This window comes from Lichenostomus cassidix, chromosome 3 (genome assembly GCF_008360975.1).
Source record: "Lichenostomus cassidix isolate B80296 chromosome 3, HeHo_3.0, whole genome shotgun sequence".
In the NCBI taxonomy this organism is placed as follows: Eukaryota; Metazoa; Chordata; class Aves; order Passeriformes; family Meliphagidae; genus Lichenostomus; species Lichenostomus cassidix.
The window spans coordinates 84,453,778-84,469,817 of record NC_139483.1 but is presented as its reverse complement, the minus strand read 5'-3'; the positions used below and the strand labels follow the sequence as shown (position 1 = coordinate 84,469,817).

The 16,040-nt window shown below is 38.1% G+C and overlaps 1 protein-coding gene and 1 long non-coding RNA gene across 11 annotated transcripts in view; one reads left to right on the top strand and one right to left on the bottom strand.

Annotated features, from left to right (window-relative positions):
* Nucleotides 1-16,040, top strand: part of ADGRB3 (adhesion G protein-coupled receptor B3) — a 451,307-nt gene that overhangs the window by 137,701 nt on the left and 297,566 nt on the right. The window lies entirely within an intron of this gene.
* Nucleotides 3,191-16,040, bottom strand: part of LOC146440146 (uncharacterized) — a 55,485-nt gene continuing 42,635 nt past the window's right edge. The window contains exon 3 of the long non-coding RNA XR_014851054.1: nt 3,191-3,674. This is a non-coding gene — a long non-coding RNA (uncharacterized LOC146440146). The remainder of the gene's footprint in view (nt 3,675-16,040) is intronic.

The following is a 16,040-nucleotide window of genomic DNA, read 5'->3' as shown; positions in this document are numbered from 1 at the left end:
TCCATAAGTTTAAGCAGTTTAGATGCTTGCATTTGGATGGCTTGCTGCTATCACTTTCTTGTTTTATTGTTTCTTGCTGTTCTTTCTTGTTTTCTGGGAACCCTCAGGCACAGTAAGCAACTTGTAATTTTTTAATGTTTTTATTTAAATGTAGCTAAGCAATAAAAGATGAAGCATGCAGACGTGTTTCCAGCAGAGCTCCCTATTTCTTAGAAACCTGTCTGCTTCATTAAAGTTGAATTTCACCTTAAAACACAAAACTGCTTAAGAGTTTGTCTTTGTATTTGCAGCAGCAGTGTATTATAATTGGAAGTAATGAGCCAAACAAACTATTCTTAACTCTTCAAAATGACAGTCTAAGAGATTTCTTTGGAAATTTGGCAGAGGGGGTTGGTAATTTTTAGTTTTTATTCATTCCACAATGAATGTCAATGAAGAAAAAAATAATTCCTTAATATATGTGAAGGCGTGATTTACTGCAAGTGTGTTTAGCAATAAAGAAAACTGTAATATACCCAGCATTGGAAGTGGAAGAGTTATATTTGTCCCTGCAACAGGCTGCATAGCAATGCAAATGATGATGAACTTCTCTAACATGGCATCTCAGCCCTACCCTTGAAAGATTATCACGTGAGAGAAAATTATTATCTTTGCCAATTGAAACATTAGACCTCTAAGGAGAGTGGCTGCTTAAAACTGTTTTTTACTGATCTGGTTATCAAATAATTTCAGGTGGAAACATGGCCTTTTCAGAAACATACTTAATGTAGTTAATTTCAGGCATGTTTCAATCCTAGCCTCTTTCACACAAAGTAATCATGTGCTTGAACACTGTAATAAAATTGGGTTTTCCCACTACAGACTAGCTATCACTGGCAGTCAGAAATGGGGAAGGTGCCCTCTCACCAGGTCCTTTAATTCCTTACCCTCTGTGCAGAACACACTCAGTCCTTCTGTTAACTGCTCTGGTAACTGTGGAAATGCACCAGGAAAATGGTGGCAGGAGATGGAACTTTTTTGTCACTTTTAACTTATTTTTAATTATTGTCCAGATTGCTTGACATGCCTTTTGCCTTAGCAGACATCAGACTATTTTGCTATAGGAAGACATGGAGCCCATTCTCAGACTACTCTTTTTTTTTTTTTAATGATTATTGAACTCTTTATTAAAAACAATCTGTAACTGTAAAATAAAGTTTACAAACGAAGCTGAACGTAGATAGTTTCACTAGTGAATAGAATTTTCTAGTGGTTATAGGTTAGTTTGGGATACAGAAGAGCTTCATTTCCCTTTATCAAAATATTTTGACATTTTAGTGTTTTGCAGTATCTGTTTTTAAAGCCACTGTTTAAGAGTTATGGTCATGCTTCATGTGCTCTTCTGGACTCACAGTTTACTATATGCAAAGTGGAATAACCTCAGCAATAATGGGCTGATTCCTTTTTTCTCTCCCCACCTCCCACACCGACCACCCCTTAATAGCCATTGCGTAAAATGCTGTTATAGAAGAGTTAAAATCCCCTCTGACAGGTATGGGAAGGAAAGCTTCCTTCCCACTGAGTGCTTTAACTCTTCAAATGTGACTGAGTGCTTTAACTCTTCAAATACCACTCTGCATATCAACTTCATTAGGAAAAAATAAAAGAGTGCAATAGGTCTGCTCTGGTACAGTTTAAGAGACTGAATCCTGTCTGCAAACATAGTAGAGAATAATCTAGTTTGTGAAGCCTGATAGGACTTAGTCAAAGATAAGTGCTTCACTTGTTAGCAAATCCCAAAGTAGAACTTTAGGTACCATGAGAGCTTTAATTTGGGAAACTTAGAGCTCTGCAGAATTCAGACATGAGTAGGCAGCAGCAAATTAGATATTTCAGGCATCCGTGTTTTGTATTTCAGTTCTTCAATCCTGGTTATGTCCCACTTTAGATGCCTATGCCCTTATTTCAATGTCATCTATAAAACCCAGATCTCAAAGGTATAGCTCTGTTAGAGTATTAGTCTCTCACTGGTTCAATAGAAATTCATTATCTATCTTTAAGTATCACAGTTCTAGGATGCTAAATCTTACTGGAAGGCGTGGGAGTTAAATTCGTAAATACCCCTGTGTTTCATAAAAAGAAGGTTTAATTGTACAAGAAAGTTGGCGTAATTTTACGTTTTTAGGTATCCCACTGATTAACAGAATCAAATCATTTGAACTGAATTAGATGTCCAGAGTCCCTGTGCAATGCCTTACAGGAGAGAGGCCCCCGAGGGAAAGGTATGTTTATGTTCTGGTTTTGTCATTCAGATTTCCAGTGTAGAAATACCTAGCTTGGGTACTGAAACAGTCCACTGTACAGCATGTTGTGCAGACTAATGTACCTTGAGAATATAGGCTCCCTGCAGCAGGAAGCATTTAAAATGGACTTTGATATCTTCACACAGCACTGTCAGACTCTGCAGTAAAGCCAGATGCTGACAATGGGCTTGATGAAACTCAACGTGGTTCTGAGTAAGGACCTGATTGAACCACTCTATAGAAAACACCATGAAAGGAAGTGGGGATAAACTCTGCCCTTTGAAGGTCAGAGTAAGGCATGTGCCTCTGCTCAAGGCGTTCGGATTATGCATGAAAGCCAGATCACATCCTTCCTGAGAGAGATAGTTCCTACCTGTTGTACCCAGTGGTAAAAGATGGCAGTTTTCAAATGGTTCACTGGTGTGATTTTAAACAGGTTTGCACCCATCAGGCAGCTAAACAATTCACTTCTGTGGGGGTCATCTTTTCTCAGTCCCTGTCATTTTTATTGCTGTTTCTTCTTGCACAATTAACTATTCATTGAAGTAAAACTTTGATCCTGATTTCTATCCCCCCAGCTGTGCAGTTTAACAGGTGGATTAGAGAGTCAGTCAGCAGCATGATATTAACATTTCTGTGGCAGGGAATGTGTTTTAGAAGGTTATCACGACTTGCCTCTTTTAGCTGTGTTTTCTCACCAGGCATTCCAAGTTACCCCCTCTCAGTTCTGTCTTAGCAACTCTTGTATAGCTGGGCTGCAAATAGGAGCAGTGCAGCCCTCCAAAACCTGGTGCTATTACCTCTTCTAATTTTAATACTGATGTTCTTTGCAATGCAGTCCCAAAACGGTTATATCACAGTAAAGGAGGGTGGGGAACTATAAAGGGGTGCAGAGAAGGGCCGGGGGAATTCACAGAAGCAGTGAGTTGAAGCCCCTAAACTGTATTGACCATGAAAGTATTGACCATACTAATGTAGGATTAAATCAAGAGAGTGTCCCTGCTGCCTTGCATTTTGGCTTTATTGATGGTAAAAGCACAGTGAATCCACACTAAAAATTCACAACAGTTCAACTGCATCAGTACTGTCAAAATAGTACAAGGTTTCTGTGCACACCAGCCCTAAAAATGTATAGGCTTGTACATTTAACATGGTCCTTACAAAAGCATTGTCCAAATTCCAAAACTCTTGCCGTAGGCTGTCCTGGCAGACTGACCAGGAACTGAGTGGCTATGGAAAATGAACTGACTTGGTACTACGAGGAGCTGTTTCTCTGGGGTCAAGATTCGAAACATATTGGTGGAGAAGTGTATGTCCCCACTGTTCAGCCAGAATTTTTCTGTAGATGAACAAGAAGACTTTGCCGCCCAAGGCTGTCAGTTCAGCAATTTTCTGTGAAATAAAAAGAAGAAAAATCTAAACACTGAGTCTTCTAACCTTAATGGTGTTGTTCCCTTCCAGATATATTAGCTGATTTTCCTTTCTTTTTTTTTTCAATAGCTTAATGCTCTATCAGTATCAGCATAATCAATGAAATTAAAAGCTGTGCTTTCACAGTAGAATACAATTATAATGTTTTGTTATTGCTCCCTAATGAGTGTCTACAGACAACGAAATTACAAGTGTATACTTCTTATGAATAAATCTTATGGATGTAGTGGATACAGTTCAGCAAAGAGGAATGTGAAGTTCTGCACGTATGCAGGACTCATCATCTATTAAGTGCAGGAAAGAAAACAACTAAGTGGGTAGAAGTTCTGCAGGAAAAGATCTCATATTTGAAGTGGATGGCAAATTCTGTGTGACTCAATGTTATTAAGCTGCTGCAAACAAGGCAAATATCCTACTGGGATTTGTCAACAGGAATATAACCTGTAGGAGTAATCCTTCCATCCTGCTTAATGCAGAGGTAAGGTTTCAGCTCAAGTACTCCATCAAGCTTCAGGAAAGACATAAAGCAATTACGCAGAGTCCAGAGAAAAGCAATGAAACAGGTCATAGGTCTGGTAAATTATGGCCTCTGAGGAAGGTATTTGAGGTTGTTAAGTCTTGGGAAAAAAAGGGGAGAAGATATCATAGTAGTCTTTGAATAAGTAAATAGATGCTATGATGAGAAAAGAGATATATTGCTTTCAAATAACAGGCTTCAAGGGCGGCACGGGACACTGGGAAAACCATTCTAAAGGAAAGATTGATCGGGTTTTGAATGGAGTGCAGTGATGTAGAATTTCTGTTACTGGATGTTTTTAGGAAAAGTTTGGACAAATACCTGTCAGGAATTATTTAGGTCACTAGGATAGACAGAAGAATGACTTTTTCAGTTGCTTTTTATAACTGTGTTCCATTTTTCTCTAAGTAGATATGTGACTTTGGTTTTTCACTTGATACATTCTTTGGCTATACACATCAAGGAAAAAAAAATAAACTACTACGGTTTCTACACCAGGAACAAATACATATATTTCTGACTTACAGTATTAAATAACAAATGGAAATCTCACAATGACTGTCAGGTCTGTTGAATAATTAATAAGGTGAGAAAAACCATACTCAAATGAGTCATTCTGTGCGCACCAGAAGTCTGGGAAGACAGAGTGGGTTCTTAGAATACCAAACATATAAACTTAATTACTGGCATTGCATTAAATCTGAAAGAATATTTTTTATTGAATGTTTGATAAAATCAATTTTCTAATAAAGAAAAATTAAGAGGATAAGTAAAAGGAATCAAACTCATAAAACATGATACAGTTATAACTGAAGACTTCAAAAGGATCTTTATAATGAGAAAGAGCAATAATTTACCACTTGATTAAAAAGAAATTTTTTTAAAAAATCTTAACAGGATGGTACAGTCCCTGGAGAAGTAAAAAATAAAATATAATATTAGGTGAATACAAAGCAAAAATACTGAAATTGTCTGCAACATGAAGGTCAAGATCTAGTACTGTACAGTGCAGGAGACTGAGTGAATGTACTATTCTGCATAGCAATGCAATGCATTCTTAAGTATAATCAGACACATGGGTAAGAGAAGAATAATATTTTATAACTGGTAGTCTTGAACTCTTTACTGAAATATCTGGGTGTTTTGTTTGTTAGAACTGATAAAATGAGGGGTTTGTTTTTAATCTTGGGAAAAATAAATACAACTCATCATTATGAAACTGAGCATCACCCTAGGGGTATAACCTTTGACAGTTTGATTATATCCTGTTTTATTTGGTCCCACATCACTTTGTACAGAAATAAAAATCTGAACAAGTTATAAAGGAAGCACTAAAATATAAGCAAAGGTCTATTTCAGCTTTAATTTACGCAGAGCTGTGAGGTAGTGTTTATGAATGAGGGTTAAGCTGTTTGTGGTAAAGCAGCTCATACCACCTCAGCAGCCTATTTCATGTATGTATCAAATAACAGAAGCAAGCAGGAAGCATCCTCGTGTCACACCCCAGAAGCAGGCTGGTTGTGAGACATCTGCATGGGGTGGTTGTTTTCTTGATCAGTGCCCAGCTGTCTCAACACTTAATGAATGTTTCCAAGACACTGGATTCTTCTTATGTAATGTGTATATTTATATGTACATGAAAATACTTATTTTTGTAGCCATGACCTAACTCCTCGGGCATGCCTGGAAGAGGGAAAATACTCATGTTTTAAACCCATTACATAAGCTTTTTCAGCTAACATAAATTTAAGTAGCGAGTGATTTTAGAGTATGCAGTCAAAGTATTTAGAATATACTAGCCAGTCACTGTGACTGTGTTTGTGCTAGTAAACTCTCAAGATCAGGGTCTGCCCTGACCCTGAGGGAATGTGGCACAAGAGTTTTCATTCAGTGGCTAAGTGCTCTTCCTTTCAAAACTGGGACCAGTGGAAAAAGCAGTAGGAAATCGCACCAGGCATCAACCAACCATTAAGACTGAGGAGGTCATGGCCCTGCTCAGGTGTATGTGGGAGAGGGAGTGTTATGCATGGCAGACAGGAGTTTTATGAGTTTCTGCTGTTTGCTCAGGCTTCTAGCAGCAGGCAGTAGCTTTTATTAGGGTGGCTAGCGCCCCAAGACTCGGTCTCATTTGCAAGATTCTTTAATAATGGCTGAATAAGTCTAATATGATATAAATTACCATTTATTAGACACAGAAAATGACAGACATAAAAACTTAGGACAAACTACATACTTACACAGGAATAAAATGATTGCAAACTACGAATAGCTAAATTGCAATTATGGAAAGGTACCTATTCTTACTAACAGCTAGTAAGAATAATATAACTTAGGAACCAACGTATCTTACCAGCCAATTGGTGGTGGAGAATACTTGAGAATCCTTTCACACAATTCCCAGGAAAGTAACCGCAGAATCTGCATCCAGACTCCGGGGAGAAGCTCCTTGCACATCTTCAGAGTGTGCATAGGAAACCTCTACATTTGGGATTTTTTTTTTGAGATTTTATAGTTGTAAACACATGCCTTTCAGTCAGTATTTGTTTCTTTGTTTCTCTTTTCACATCCTCTTTCCATACTAAAATATGAATTCAAGGTTAGAGGCCTCAGACCTTCAGGAGCCACAAGATAACCTTATGCTGGGCTTCTGACCCCACCGGAGTTACCTGTATTCCACCACAAAGAAGAAGGAGAGAGGGGAGGGGGAGGACGTCCTGCCACAGGGAGCCATAGGCCAAAGGGTAGTAGTAAAATATTCTGCTCAGAGCAACAGAAAATGATGTGAATATCAGCTCAGCTTCCCCACTGTCTGTCCCCCCTCCAGTGAAATTTTGGAGAACTGGATGTAACTGGTGCAGAAAATATAGGAAGCTGAGTTTGTGGAGAGGGCAGGGTAGATGTTTATTTGCTTGCTTAGTTGTTTGTGGTCCTCGCTTTCCCATTACTTAGAAGAGTAATCAGCAATTTGTGTTGGCTAGCAATTAACTGAAGTAAAATTCTTCAGCTGGTGCCTGGTTCCCCCATGATACCCATGTTATTCTTACAGCCATGCCCAGGAGAGGACTGGTATAGCACCATCAAACTCTGGTCAAAGACATGTCAAACACTGACTGTACTGTTCACAGGACAGTACTTCATCCTGTGCTGTGGCCCTTTTTGCTTGATTAGGATAGCCTTCAATAAACCCTGGCATCTGCAAATCCAAGCATAGCATTAACCAGCACATTTGTATCTTGGTAATACCTTTAAATCTAGAAAATTACTGCTCAAGTGGAGTAACTGTATTTATCCCACTTGTCCCTTGCCTTAGTTGCTTTAGATGCAGTTCCATTCAAGAAGAGATCTAGAAGTGACAAATGAGACCACAGCCCTGTGTTAGAGGAAGCCTCTCAGACCGAGCAAGCAATATGGCAGATTCAGCTGTGTGTAGTGTGCAAATTCCCCATTATTAACAGCAAAGGAAGAACAGGGAACTGAATTTTCCACAGCTACAGGGAGCTCTAGAAGAAAAAGTTTGCTTCACTGCTGCCCCCTGAGGACATGAGTAAGAGATCCATTTTCACCAACAATTTCAGAATGCCTTGTCCTTTCTCAGGACAAGCAGTAGTTACAGCTCAGTGGAGATTTAGTGTAGGCTTTTCTGTTAAACAGGAAAATTTTAAGACACCCTAGAACCATACCAATGCAAAAATTTCAATCACTGTGATATTTTAGTAATTTTCAAGATCATTTATTAAGTAATCTCTATGGACAGTTCTTTACTGCTAAAGTATTGCTGACTTCTTACTTTAAATGGAAAACTTCTGATGTTGCTTTCTATTCTGCATGCCTCCTTTCTTCTCACCACTGAAATTTCTCATAAGATTTCTATGTTCCCTGCTGCTCTGGACTTTTTTGTTTTTTTAATTACTTATTCTTGTAAAACAATTAGCTAGTGTCTCCCTAACATCATTACAGAAAAAAAATCTTTTATATAACTTCTGTATTTCTATTCTTGTATACAATTCTTCTATACAAACAAAGTCTAAACAATAGTAATGATCTAGTTTAAATTATTAAATTTAAATTAAGAAACTGGCACGGTTGCCAGTTTCAGCCATTTTCCTGGCATTATGTTCATCCTTCCACTCATCTTCTAGGTCTTAAAAGCCAGCACCTGCAGCAGCATGTCTCTGTAAAGGGATTAACTTGTAATTTGCCATAGGCTCCTGATCTATCCTCCTTGCACCAAAAACATCTCTGTAGGAGAAAAATCAGCTTCTGGCAAGTCAGGAAGAGTTCAGACAGGGCAAGCCCAGGGCCTTGCAAACTCAGTACAAAGCTTATGGTCTCATACTAGTGACAGCAATACTGTGTTTCAGAGGTACAAGGTAACAATGAAAGTATTCTCACCACAGGTGTCTAATTTTCTCTCATGAAAAAATTATCAGAGACTGTGACAGATTTCTTTGCTAATCTTGCCAGCTTCATTTCCACGTATCCTTTGTACTGAATTTGTGTCTTCTGTCATCTTTGTAGCTTTGTTATTCCTTAGTTCATGCCCAGCTCTGATCATTCTTTAACATTAGAGAATCTCAAATAATAACAATAACAGTAAAAAAAAGAGCTCTTCCTTACTAGCCCTATGAATGTTAAAAATGGAAATAAGTATCTTTCATTATTACTTTTAAACAATTTTTTATTGCCAGCAACCATAATAATGAGGTAAATAATTGAATATGAATTTAAGGTAATATTTCTTATGAACATGCTAACATAAAGCGCTGCAGTTAGTAAGTCCAATTTCTAAAATACATTATTTGAACAAGGCACCTGAAAGCCAGCTTTCATTTTAATGATTGCAGATTTTATCGCAGAAATGGTGTTAAAATAGTTATTGAGCAATTGTACTCACATGGCTCTGTCTGGTGGTTGTATGGGCTTTTAAGCTACAGGGTTTTTTTCCAACATCTACATAAAATCTTGTAAGAGTTTTGGGAGCAAGGAACAGTATAAATTAACAAAACCTTTTTCACATACTAAGAACTACATTTAGTTCTGAATTTCCTTTCAGTATCCCTCATAAACATCAGCTGTCATGCTATTAACATTTTGAAAGTTAACGAAGTGTTAAATTAACAAAGGGCCAGATTCTGCACTGAGGACACCACCAGAGCCTCTGCAGAGAAACCAAACCAATCCTTACCAGGCCTGCCATCACTCAGACTGAAGTTGTGACCCTGGAGCACTGGGATGCTCTAAAACTGAAGAGAGTCTAGGAAGAGAAACGTCTAGAATCACTAGAGCATGATGACTTAGCTCATATTAAAAAAATCCAGTTGTGATTTTTTCAGGCCATAACCCTCTAATTATGAAACAACAGGATTTTGCTCTCCAACAGTTACAAGTGCTCCAAAAGCAGTGGGAAGGAGGGATGCCACCTTGCCCCAGGCGGGGAGGCAGGGCAGGCAGGGCAGGCAGGGCAGGCAGGGCAGGCAGGGCAGGCGGTCAGTCGCAGCCGGTGCCCTTGGGCAGGCAGCGGCCGTGCGCGGTCTCCCGGCTCCCACTAGCGGCGGCGGGGCCGGGGGGCAGCGCTGCGGTGCGGGAGCGCTGCGGTGCGGGGATGGGAGCGCTGCGGTGCGGGAATGGGAGCGCTGCGCTGCGGGGATGGAAGCGCTGCGGGGATGGGAGCGCTGCGCTGCGGGGATGGAAGCGCTGCGGTGCGGGGATGGGAGCGCTGCAGGGATGGGAGCGTTGATGGGGAGCGCTGCCGTTCCTCCCGCCGTCGCGCCTCCAGGTTTGTGGCAGAGCTGGTGACGGCTGCTTCCTAAGGAGCCGAGCTCTTGTCTGTGCCTGAATCCTCTGTGGGCAAGTTGCGGTTTGTTTTTGTTTTTTTAATCAAATTTTTGTATCAAATTGCTCGGTAGATGGATCCCACGGAAGTGTTTTAGTTTATGTGCTAACCCCGATCATTTAGTTTGTATCTTAGACTGGTTTCTAAGCCAAGCAGCAGAGTTGCTCTCCCTGGTTGGATGGCCCAAGCTTTCCAAGTAAGAGAGGGATCATTCTATTTTTTAATTGAACTGAATGTTCTTATTTAGTTAATGAGTTTATTGTGCAAATAATAAAAGAGCTCTTCAATATGCCAGCATACTAGTGCAAATACTCCTACATATACTGGTTTGCGGAGATTTTTCGTAACCATGAATATTCTATTGAAGAAAAGTTGTTTACTGAATATTCATGAAGAGCTGGAGGAAAAAGAGGTCATGAATATGGACAAGTCTAATTTGGCGGGGTTTCTTCGCAAAGAAATAGCGAGGCATTCAATTTTGCTGTTGTCATGCTCAACTCTATTTTTTTCACTTATAATGACATTCACATTTAATTCAGCAATGACAAAGTTTACTGGAAAGCTGAATCTTAGGTATTTCCCTTTCTTTAGTAAATTATTGGTGTTTTTCTACTGAAGACTCTGCTGTTATATGTATAACACTCTACTGTCTTTTCAGGGAAGCATGTACAATTGCCCATAATTCTTTCAATCTGTGACTGAGACAGTTATTTAAACAACTAATTTTTTAAACTTACATATAATTCCTTCCTCCTTAAATGTGTTCACTTATCCGATGAAAGATACAAGGAAAAATTTTGGTCAGAACTTTGTCCTTTTTCCTTAAAAATTAGCTTTCATCAGGCTATAGTTGTGAAAAAAACAGTTTAGAAGTTCCATTTGGAGTCTTAATTTCCTGACAGTTAGTGAAAATAACTTTTGATTTTACCTTTACTTTGACAAAAATTCTTTTTTCTTTCCTCTAAAAATTACAATACTTTGCATGTTTACAGGCATCTATGATGCATAGTATTTTGGAAAACTTGGAACACCGTAAATATCCAACTTATTTAAAATTAAAATACAGTATGTAGAAGTACAGTGAGAGAAAGGAATGAGTTAAAATTACTGTCTGCATTAGGGAAGATTATCCCAGTCAACCTTGGGCATAACAGGACTTGAATGTTTTTCAAATTCTCAAACACATATGAAAGAAATATTTTAAATAGTAGGGTTAAACATTTAAAATTATAAAGGACATCACTATTTACATCACCAAGTCCTACTTACTTTCCATGGCTACTGGATGCCCATGTGTGAGTTTTAAAATGTCTGCCAATCTGTTTAATTATTTTTAGCAATTAAGGTTGTAATTTGTGGATGTTGCTTCAGCTTCTTGCCATGTTGACTGATGTCTCAATGTGTACAATCTATGTCATGCCATATGTTCCTTGCTAACTCTTATTAGGCAGAATGAATTTTTCTTTCTAATCAGGTTTTTGCTGGTACATGTTTCAGGAGAAAACAGAAAATCAAAGTACACTGGGTCTGTTTCTCCACTGTTCTGCTCCTTGTATTCTTTTCTCATAAACGTGGCAAATGAGTATGAATTGGCAATGAACAGAGAATTCTTGTTTGCATGTTTAATATGCTCACTTTGTCCAGGTGGAAATAGTTTAGAAAGTACTAAGCCATTGAAATACCCGTCCTGTGAGGATCAACTAGCTTCGACAGATTGCTCCCAAATTACAGCCACAAACCACTAACATTACTGAGTCCATTGAAGAGCATCTTTATGCATTGTATACCCACTTTATGACTCAATTCAGGCACATTTTTCAAGGCAGCACATTGTCTTTTTTTGACCATAAAACAGAAACAAATGAAGCCACAAGATGTATACCTACCTGCCAGTGGAGCTTGCTGTGGATAAATGAGTATGCTGGAGCAGAAGCATATTAGGAAGAGAGTGGTTTTAGGAAGTTTGCAATTCTATTAGTCCAGAATTCTTTTTGTCAGAGGAATAAGTTATCTGATTCCCATTTTTAGCACATTTATATAAGAACGGAAAAGAGGAATATAAAACTTGTCTCAGAGGTTTTGGTTTTATTTTTATTTTTCTGGTGAAGACTATCTGTATCTTTACATGTTGATATAATGTCTGCTACAGCTGGTTTCTAAATTAAATTTACTTGATGGGCTGCTGGTTTTATTTTTATAATGGTGCTTTTGATCAAAGATACAAAAAGATAATACACATGATAATTTTGATTGGTGAAATATATGAGGCACTTCCAAATGTTTTTCAAGCACTGTTTGAAAAAGAAAAAAGCCACAAACATATTAGCTGTGCTAATTAGTAGTGGAGAGCCTTGGATTTTCTAGGGTGGAAAGCATTTTTAACATTTGTTCAGAAGCTTCAAAGCTCAGTTTTAAGTGCTCAACTTATGGTGATAGGAACTGAAAGGCGACAGTGACAAGGAGTAAACAATATTTACATCGCAAAAACAAATTGACAACTACTTTATAAATATTGTAAATGAGAGGGAAAGCTGATAGCATTTTTAAAGGAAGGTCTCCTTCAGAATTTAGTTGTTATTTTTTTTTCCTAGTGTTCTCTGAAGGCCATTTTATACTGTTCTTTCATGTAAATATTATTTCATATGATCTCTATTTGAAAAGCAAACGTAGGTGTTGAACTGTAATGCAAATCCACATTTAGTAATTGTTAGTACCAAAACCTGCTGAGGACAAATACATGTTCTACACCTGTGTACAAGCGGATCTCCCACAGATTTTGATTAAAAATCCAGTGCTATGGTACTGAATCTGACTAAAAGATCTACAGTGAAGACTAAAGAGGGCACCATTACTGTGTTCTAGTAATTACTTTGGCAGATTGTAGGCAAGATAACACTGAAGTAAAGGAGTTGGTTCTTGGTCATTCAAGTTACTATTAATTCAACACCTGCAAGAAGAAAAAAGCTCTACGTATTTTTCAGAAGTAATTTTAATTCCCTGCTTTAGGGTTACAGATATTTGCAGTTTGCACAATAAGAATTATTGTAGAACAACTATAAATTTAAATAACATAAACATTCCAAGAGATCACACTTGTGCTGATGCAAAACACACTCAAGACATTATACAGAAACTGTCTAGAATTCCCCAGGTTAAGTAACTAGTCTGGCGGATAAGGTCATATTTGCAGACCAATAACCACGTTTATACTATAAAATTTTATAGTTTATAAAATCAGCCTGACTCATGAGTCGACTTTGAAACAATAGTGACATTAACACATCCAAAATAAGCACTCAAAGGTAGCTTTGACAATAACTCCATAGCTGATCATAATTTAAAAAAAAATAAAAAATCAGGGTTGCCTTTCTGCTGCCTCTGAGCTAACAGGTCTGTTTGATGCCATTTCAGACAACAACCTGCTATGCTGGCTCTCTGGTCTAAGTTTCACTGGCATCCTGAGGCTAATGTGTACTGTAGTGTTTCTATTTCCCACACTGCTCCACTAAATAAGAATACTTGGCCAGCTATAAAGTGAGACTAACATGTACATTGCTAATGATTAATTATTAATCAAGTGGTTTGTGGTAGTGCCTAGGGACAACTGAGATTCAAGCCCCATTATGTAAGGCACTGTGCAGTTATTCAAGAAGGTTGTAGATGGATTTTCCCTTTTAAAAGCAGCAGTGCTTTTACCACATTCAGGTTGGTTGCACTTTTTACCCTTGTATGCATCCTTACAAGTTCAACACATTTGGCACTTGAACTTCTAAATTTGTTCTGTTTGACTTCATCTAGTTGTTTCCTGAAGCCCTGTAGGAAGGGGGAGAAGTGCTGTTGCAAGATGCAACTTCATCCTACCTGAGGATTGTAAAAGTGCAATATTCTGATCCATTTGAATTCGGGTATTTTACTGTAGTTCTAACCAGCCAGCTTCTCTTATGCTGCTGAACTTTTCTAAACAATAAAAATTTGTAAACTGAAGTCTGCTAGGTTTACTCCTTTTGCAATGCATGTCAGCAGCTAGTATCATTATCGGCAGGAGGGATGCTTCCACAAAGGATACCATGCTCAATACATTTTTGGCAGAGTCAGGTGGCCATCATGAGTCACTAAGGCACCTGCTGTCAGTCAGGCTGCTATATTGGCAATCTCAGTGGTGTATGAAATCCAGATTTCACTTTCTTATGTTACTGGGTTTTGGCAGGTACTCTATCAACAGGTGTGATTATCCATGATAGAGATCATGCAGTGATGATGGGTAAAAGCTTGCAGAAGTCCCTAAAAGGACTATTTTTGATGAGGGTGAGAGATTCTATGGTTAGCAGTAGTTTCTGATTAGAATCAGAAAATTCTGCCTGTAATTTCAGTTTATGCTTTCCTTCTGCTGTTACCCTTCCCACTCAACCAGAATCTGAAAAATAAGTTAAAAACTGGTGGAAGAATACTGACTCTGATGTTATTTTCATGAAATACAGTGGGAACAGTTTCATAATAGAGCAAGTGAAAAAAAAAAAAAAAAAGCCACATTCCAGCTGACAGAGGAAAAAAGGTGGATGAGAAGTGAGGATGACTGGGCTTCATAAGGAAATATTAAATGAAGAGGGGACCAGAGAATAATAAATGAATAATGTGTTAAATGTCAGAGGGAAGCTGAGAAACATAGCATATTAAGAAAGAACAGAGAAAGTTAAGGGAGAAATGGAGAGGTGAGACAGATAATGTTTTTTTTCTAATGATAGTCTCACAAACTCAACAGAACCTCAGAAGATAAAGCAAAATTAGGTGTTCAGAAGTAGAAGATAATCAGCAAGTACACTTCACACAAAGTTATTTAAAGTCTAGGGGAAAATGTAAAAAAGCAACAAAAACCTTTGGGAAATTATACCTAAACAATGTTTGAATACCATTTATATATAAAATAATAACGAATTTAAAAACTGGTTACATGTTCTAGGGACCTGTCAAAATTACTAACTTAAACTAGCACAGTAGACAAGAGAAACTCTTCCATTCTTGTTCACCATTTTGGAAATGTTTCCTTTCTAAACAGATCATTCACTGGCATCTAAGCAGTCACCTTTCATTGCTTGACACCTATATCCCCGGGGAAGGGTTTGATGAACTTATAAACAAGCACTGTGCTTTGAAGTTGAGATGAGTATGAGGGTAGACAGCAGACATCACATATGTACACTAACTGTAGGCCTTCATAATAGGATTCCTGTCCAAAAATGTGAGTGACTCTTTGCAAGGTTGTGCCACTTGTACTTTGGCTTTCAACTGCATCAGCTTTGGAAAAAAGACCCAAGCAAAATCAACCAGAAATCTACACAATGAAGGGGGTCACAATCTGAACTCCTCTGATAATGTGTTGATTCATGTCTATTATGTGAAACAGTAGGTAATCATATGGGGAGAGGCAAAAGCTAGTCCATGTGCTTCGGTGACTTCAGTTCCTGTGTTATTTTCATAATACAGGTTTCTATGATGCTCATGCCAAGGATTATAGTTCTGAAACAGTGTTGAAGTGTAATGAGAATAGATTTCTTTGTAATGTTTTGAATGTTCTCCATGATCAGCATAGTCTCCCTCATGTTTTTTTTTTCCTTGCTTTAGGTTATTGATGAAATTAGTAAGATAAAAAACAGATGATAATTTTGAAAAGTTAATTGAAGTTTAATGAAGTTCAGAAGTTTCAAGTTAAACTGAAATTATGTGCAGAATTTTCTGCTTGCTTTGTATTTTCTTTTGAATTGCTTATCATTCAGGAATAGGTGAATACCTGAACAAGGTATTTGGGTAATGCCTGTGGCAGATACAATAAGCAGAGAAGTTTTTGACATTTGAAAACTACTATAGGGAAGCAGCATTCCCTGCTCTGTCATTCTCAACTTAGTTGCCAGGGACCACAGTCTATGTCCACACTCTATGATACGAGATTCTGGGCCTAGGAAGAAGAGATAACATCTCTCCC